This window comes from Lactuca sativa, chromosome 4, assembly GCF_002870075.4.
Source record: "Lactuca sativa cultivar Salinas chromosome 4, Lsat_Salinas_v11, whole genome shotgun sequence".
Lineage (NCBI taxonomy): Eukaryota > Viridiplantae > Streptophyta > Magnoliopsida > Asterales > Asteraceae > Lactuca > Lactuca sativa.
The window spans coordinates 323,424,091-323,431,094 of NC_056626.2; the positions used below are offsets into that span (position 1 = coordinate 323,424,091).

Genomic DNA, 7,004 nt, shown 5'->3' on the forward strand with positions numbered 1-7,004 from the left:
TGAAGAGGTAATAAGCTTTCTCAACTATCTCAAGGGCCCAGCAGTACTTACGTTATACTTAATAAACATTTTAAAACCTTTAACTGTAAAAATAATAAAACATAGTAAAGGTTCATTAACTTCAAGTAAGACCAAACTCTGCAATAGGATTTTAGAACCCATATTAAGCTTTTTCTGCATACAATCGTGCGTTGCTGATACAAAGTTGTATTAGTTTCTATTTTGTTGAATATTGTTAAACCCGAGTGTATTTTACAATGATGCATATCCAACTTGTTGTCCTATATAACCCTTTTGTTGAATAGCTATAATAGAGCCAAAGAAAGGTATCTGAAAAATCAACAAGAAACAACTGTCTATATTCATCTTGCATCAGATGCAGAAGCTGGAGGATTGGTAATTTTCTTTCACTTTTTTTTTGGTTTCTTATGTATCATTTAATAGATCTAATATGTAGGATTTAAGTTTAAACTCCTCCCACCATTTTGTAATTTCTTGGGACAAATTGTTTTGCCTTTACTTTAAGATTTGTTTTATTCTTCAAACTAATAAGCCATGAGAACTGGGTTATTTGTTTTTTTATAGCCTGTTCGGTTTAGTCCCGATAAGTTTTGTTTTGACTTAGGGTAAAAAAGAAAGAGGAAATTTATACTCAAGAAGGACCCATGTTCATTTTAATATATCTTCCTTTTAATGTTGTCCCATTTAACATATCTTCCTCGATGATAAGGTTTGGTTGGAATGGGATTATATAACAGGGTTTGTAATTGGTTGTTGAATATGGTTTGAATGCAATCATGTGAACATGGGTGGAATGGCTAGAACGGAATCTTGTGAATGGAATATAATCATATTTGAATAGGGTGGAATCTGATGTTGTACAAGTGACATCAACCTCCATTTTCAACTAAGGTTGCTTTTAATGTGGAGGAGTTTTGCTGTTCTTCTAATTATGACTTTATCTACATCAATAGCTGCAAGAGAAGGTTCTATTCCCAAGGCTGCTTATCAGATCTGTTTAGAAGTTTGGTTGGCTCTTTCTTCGCTTACTGATGCTTTAGCACTTGCAGGACAGGTAACCTTAAACATTAACCTACTACAAGGTTAAGGTTGTTGTTCTATTTTTTTCTTGTAGTTGTCTGATTGTGTTGTTGTGTAGGCAATTCTTGCAAGTAGTTATTCACAAAAGAAATATGGTGAAGCACACAGAGTAATAGACTATTTTTATTTGTTGAAATCATTATTTTATATTTATCATCAAACATTCAACAATTTCTTTCTAGATCTATACACCTTCATTATCGGAAGTTAGGTGATCTCAACCAGACTAGGTGGTGCATGATACGCCATTGACGAAGTCAAAAGAAAACCAGCCACAGTTTTACTAGCTCAAATCTGGAAATAGGTGCTCCATTGTTGTCAAGACCTGTATACTACTATCGATATGGGTAAAAAAATTGTAAGATTACTGTTTTTGGTTTCAGATGGTCCCAAAGTATTGTAAGATGACTATTTTTGAAATTTGGTCCAAAAATAATAGTCATTTATTTCACTTGAACTAGGGCCAAAAATGTTACAAAAACCTCAAAATATAATGAAAGAGAAAATTTTTGGGACAAAAAAACAGATTTACTCAAAAAAAATTAACAATACAATACCCCGCATCCAGAAAAGGTCCTGTCACGTGTCAGGCTGCATTCTTTTGCTATGAAGATGATGCATGAGCAGGCGTTTTAAACACATACCTTATCAAACTTCATTTATGTGTATCTGTATAAACGTGAACACAATTTTAGCTCAAAAGGCTTCACATATTTAAGGGAACATGATGTTCTAGTCTCTTCTGGTCTTTAATAATATAAGGTATGATGATGTTTATATTCATGCTATTATTTGTGGTTAGTTGTTATTCACAATCATAATGATTATGTTGAAATCTTGTTATTCCTTATTGTTTCATGTCTTCTAAAGCTGGGATGCTTTCTTTACCAATGTTTTTCAATTCCAGGATTTTGTAGTAATGGTTATGCATCAAATGCCGATTCTGGAAACTCTTTGTTGGTATGTTTTAAAACATTTTTTAAGCACTTTTTGTATAAAAAAAAAAAAACTAACATTTTTATAAATATATATATATATATATATATATATATATATATATATATATATATATATATATATATATATATATATATATATATATGAAACTAGTTTACACTATGCAAGACATTGGTTAATCAATATGGTAATACTATAATCGAGATGATCTTATCTGAGGTAAACATTCTATTAATAGTTTACTTTTAGAAGTTTCTCATTCTACCCTTAATCTTTTTTTCATGATGTTGTATAGGCACAACCAAATAAAATCTGTTCTCAAATTAACTTATGTACTTTTAATGGTGCCCAAGATGTTAGGTTACTTTCACAGTGCACTGGTTATGAATTATGATCATATTATATAAAATGAATGTTAGCTAATAATAATTATTTTCAACAGTTATATAATTGAATTGACAATGGGATAACAACCCTTAAAAACCTAATTTCATAACATCTTTTTCTTTTAGTTTTCTTTTTATTTGGATTATTTAGGAGTTCGTTCAACATATTGCGATTGAAATGGATCTTCGTATTATCAGTAAACCAAGCTCTCTAATTTTGAATTCCAATTATAAACTCAAATCTTAATTCGTGCTTCTTCCAATTTTCAATTCAATACACTTTATAATAGAATTTTTAGAACATTGGACTTTAAATATGCATCTTTATTCCATATAAAAAGCACAAGAAACCTTTATGAATCTAGTGATAAATCTTTAGAGTTTTCACATAATTACGCTTTTTTCACTGCAATAGTCCTGGTAATTTGACTTTTAAAGGTCAAAATTCTCGATTAATATAAATTATGTTTGCGTAATTGAACTAATGGAAATGGATAATGAAAATAATGGCAGGTATCTGGTAGATTCCAAAAGAGAGAAAAAGACGCGACCAAGGAATTTTATGGTTAGTGTTTTAAAGAAAAACAAAATGATTAGAGACAAAGTGGACAAGTATTAACGTGGAGGTCTTTTATTTTGTAAAAAAAAAAAAGTTAGTATTTAGTATTAATGTGTATGTCTTTTGTTCTGTGTAGGGGCTTCTTATAAAATACAAGTTATCCATGACAAGATTTATACATCCATGTTGGCTGGCCTTTGTATAGAAAATATGGTAATGCATTTGAGGTTCGAATTTCCAATCAAGTAGTTGATTCTAGGCGTGAATCCATGCAATCAGATGATGAATGTCAAATTGTAACAATGTATAGCATTACATTGTAGAAGGTGTCCCTTAATAGCAATGTAGTATTAGGTTATATGGTTAGGGAAACCTCTTAATAACAATGTACACTTAGATCCCCTTAATATCAATGTACTACAATTTTTTGAGATGATGTTATTGGATGAAATTGATTGTTTTGGTATATATTTTGTTTACATATTTTTGTATTATGCATAAATCAGTATCGTAAAGACGCGTCGTAAATGCATATCGTAACTGGCTTCTAAAATTAATGACATGCAAATGCGTGTCATCTTCATTTATGACAAGGACTTGCTTGATATGCATTGTGCGTCATAAACATGCACGTCGTAAGGTTACGACACGCAAATGCATGTCGTCTTCCTTTATGACAGGGCCTTCCTTGATACACATTGCGTGTCGTAATTGTGCGTCGTAAATGCATGTCATAAATGCGCGTTGTAAATAGACGACACACAAAAGCGTGTCGTCTCTCGTTATGGCAGGCCCTTCCTTAACATGCATTTTCGCGTCGTCTAAGCATTTTACGACATGCATTGTGCGTCGTAAAAGGATATTTTTCTAGTAGTGAATGTATTCCGCTTCAGCTGTGGAAAGTGCAATGTAGTTTTGTTTCTTTGATGACCAACTAACTAGACAACCAACTAAAAATTGACAGCCTCCATATGTGTTTTTTCTGTCGAATTGAAGGCCGCCACAGTTTGAATCTGAATATTCTTGAAGGAGGAAATTCTCATTTGCTAGGTACCAGATTCCGAGATTCCGTGTACCTTTGATGTATCGGAATATTTTCTTAACAGCCAATAGATGAGAGATCTTTGGATTCAACTGAAATCTGGTACACAAACAATTTGAAAACATGATGTCCAGACGACTTGTTGTGATATACAGTAGGGATCTAATCATTCCTCTGTACTTCTTTTTGTTGGATAAGGTGTCTAAGTCCATAACTATTTCGGGTCAGTACTTGACCCGACCCGGCATGGTCCATTTGGGTTGCATGGCACCATGCAATTAGATAGACTAAATGAGAGTAATAACACTTGGAGATTATTAATATATTATAAGTTCTAATATATTAATAATATTATTTGATTAGTTTGATCAAGAATTAATTTAGAATTAATTAAGTGATCAAAGGATAACTAATTAAATATATGGGTTGATTATGTAAATCATTCATATCTTGTATTGTGGGCTAAGAGGCTCCATGGATTATCAAGTTGGGTTTCACCCATAGCATGCTCCATGGGAGTTACAAACCCATGGGTCATAGAAATGAAGAGTCATGACACATTAGGGTTTACATGGTGTAACCCTAGATGTGTCAACACTATATAAGAGTCCCATTCTCCACCAAAATCGGCTACACATAAGAAACTAGAGGGCTTGGCCGATTTTAAGAAGTGTGTATTCTCTCAAAAGTCTTTCCAAGAGCATTTGGTGTTGTGTGAAGCATTTGAGTCATCACACTTGGAGTGCTAGGCTCACAAGGTTTCAAGGAACATAAGCAACAACAAGGTAAGTTATTCTGTCTTTCATTCAAGTTAAAATTGTTCCCCATGTATGCTAGATAGGAATATAACCTTGGAAATTCAACTTTGCATGATAATTAGACAAACATAGATCCAAGGTTATTAGGGTTGCATGTACACTTAGGAAGTGTTAGAATGTTCAAAACCCATCAGTGGTATCAAAGCCTAGGCTTGTTTGTTTGTTATTTGTGCTAAAAAGTTGAAGAAAGTCGAAAAACTTGCTGTCTGACTGCTGGACTCGTCGAGTCCATGGGGGGACTCGTCGAGTTCAGTTGTATCTTCAACCTACTCGTCGAGTAGGTTAATGCACTCGGCGAGTAAGGTCGACAGAGTGCAGATTTTCGACTTTAGTTGCTGGAAATAGATTAGAAACATTACCCTAAATTGTTTTGGTACTTGAAAACTTGTTTTAGATGGTGTAATGTCTTGCTAATTCATTTACAACAACTAGTTATCAAAATTACAAAGTTTTAAGTGTAGTTTTGATTCATGAAAGTGCTTATGTTCATGTTCTTGATCTTATGATGTTTAGATGATCATAGGAATTATTTGTAACCTATGTGGTAGTTTAATTCTTGATCTTAATGTGTTTTAATGGTATCCATAACTTGTCCTCAAGTTATGGAAAACCAAAAGCCACTTGAGTTAAAAACCATTAAAAGAACACAAGAGTTAGAAAAATGAAGAGTCTTCATTTTATTACTCTATTAAACTCATAAGTTACAAGAAATGAAAAGTTTTGAAAGTTTATAAAACTTGCCCTCAAGTTTTGGAACAAGTAAAGTCAAGTTAAAACTTTAGTTCCAACCCTTAGAATTTTAAAAGTTAAATTTCAACCCTTATACTTATATTATTATGATTTAATAATTATATATATATATATATATATATATATATATATATATATATATATATATATATATATATATATATATGTATGTATAAGAACAAAGTCGTCTTACCGCTAGTACGCCTCATTCACGAAACCGGTCTATAAGGTGGGTATAAGGTTGTTGCCTATAAAATGGCAACTTAATGGCACACTAACTTGGACTTAACAAGGTAGGTAAAGGGTGACTTAAGGTTTATTATAGTATCGGCGGAGCGTGTGTGGTTTACCGGCACATCGATTGAGTGATAAACTTTAAAGGTACCAAGTGATTTGCATGGTTACTTCACACCTCGTTTTGTGATCGCTGACTTTCAGGCACATGAAAGGGATGCTACGAAAGTGGCATGCATCATGATGGCCACGATGACAGCGGAACTCCAAAAGTCTTATGAGGATTTCTACCCTTATGAAATGCACCAGGATTTGATGGAAAGATACCATCAAAGTGCACGACAAGAGAGGTATGAAATCATCTGCTCCATGATAACAGCCATGATGAAGGACGGGGAATCCGTCACGAGCCACATGCAGAAAAAGCAAAGGTATGTGGATCGTTTGCTGAAGCTTAATGTGAACTTCCTTGAGGAGCTTGCAATAGATATCATTTTGCACTCCTTACCATCGTGCTATGATCAATTCCGCATGACATATCACATGAATAAGGAAGAGGTCACACTCAGCAAACTTCAGGGACTTCTCAAGACCGCAGAAACAAGTCTTAAGGGGAAGTCGGTTGTTAACACTCCTACTCCAAACTCTACTCCGGTTTTGGCAATCGGGAAAAGTCGAGGGAAGAAAAGAAAGAGCTCTTCGAAGGGTACCAAGGCTCGGACCCTTGATGGCTCTTCTTCAAGTGGAACCAAGAAAGGTTTCATCACTCCTTCTTCTGACCCAAAAGAGGCTGAATGCTTCTATTGCCATGAAAACTCACATTGGAAGCGGAACTGCCCAAAATACCAGCAAGATGTGAAGGATGGGAAAGTTAAACCCAACCATGCAGGTATTTACACTATCATTTCTAATAACTCACCCCATTCTAAATCTTGGGTCCTTGATACCGGTTGTGGTATTCATATTTGTTGTGACTTGCAGGGACTAAGAAGAAGTGAGAATGTGGAGCAAGGAAGAATAAACTTAATCATGGGAAATAGGAAAGCTTTACCTGTTACCAAGATTGGAGTTTATACTTTATCGCTAAGTAGTGGGTTTAATTTACATTTGAATAAATGTTGTTATTCGCCAGGAATGGCAAGAAATATTATTTCCTT

General features: G+C 33.8%; 1 long non-coding RNA gene across 1 annotated transcript; it reads left to right on the forward strand.

The window, feature by feature from the left end:
• Positions 1 to 678: 678 nt before the first annotated feature.
• On the forward strand, positions 679 to 3,469 carry LOC111912394 (uncharacterized). Its single transcript, XR_002857145.3, has 3 exons — positions 679 to 2,061; positions 2,958 to 3,009; positions 3,140 to 3,469. It is a non-coding gene; the product is annotated as an uncharacterized LOC111912394 (long non-coding RNA).
• Positions 3,470 to 7,004: the final 3,535 nt, after the last annotated feature.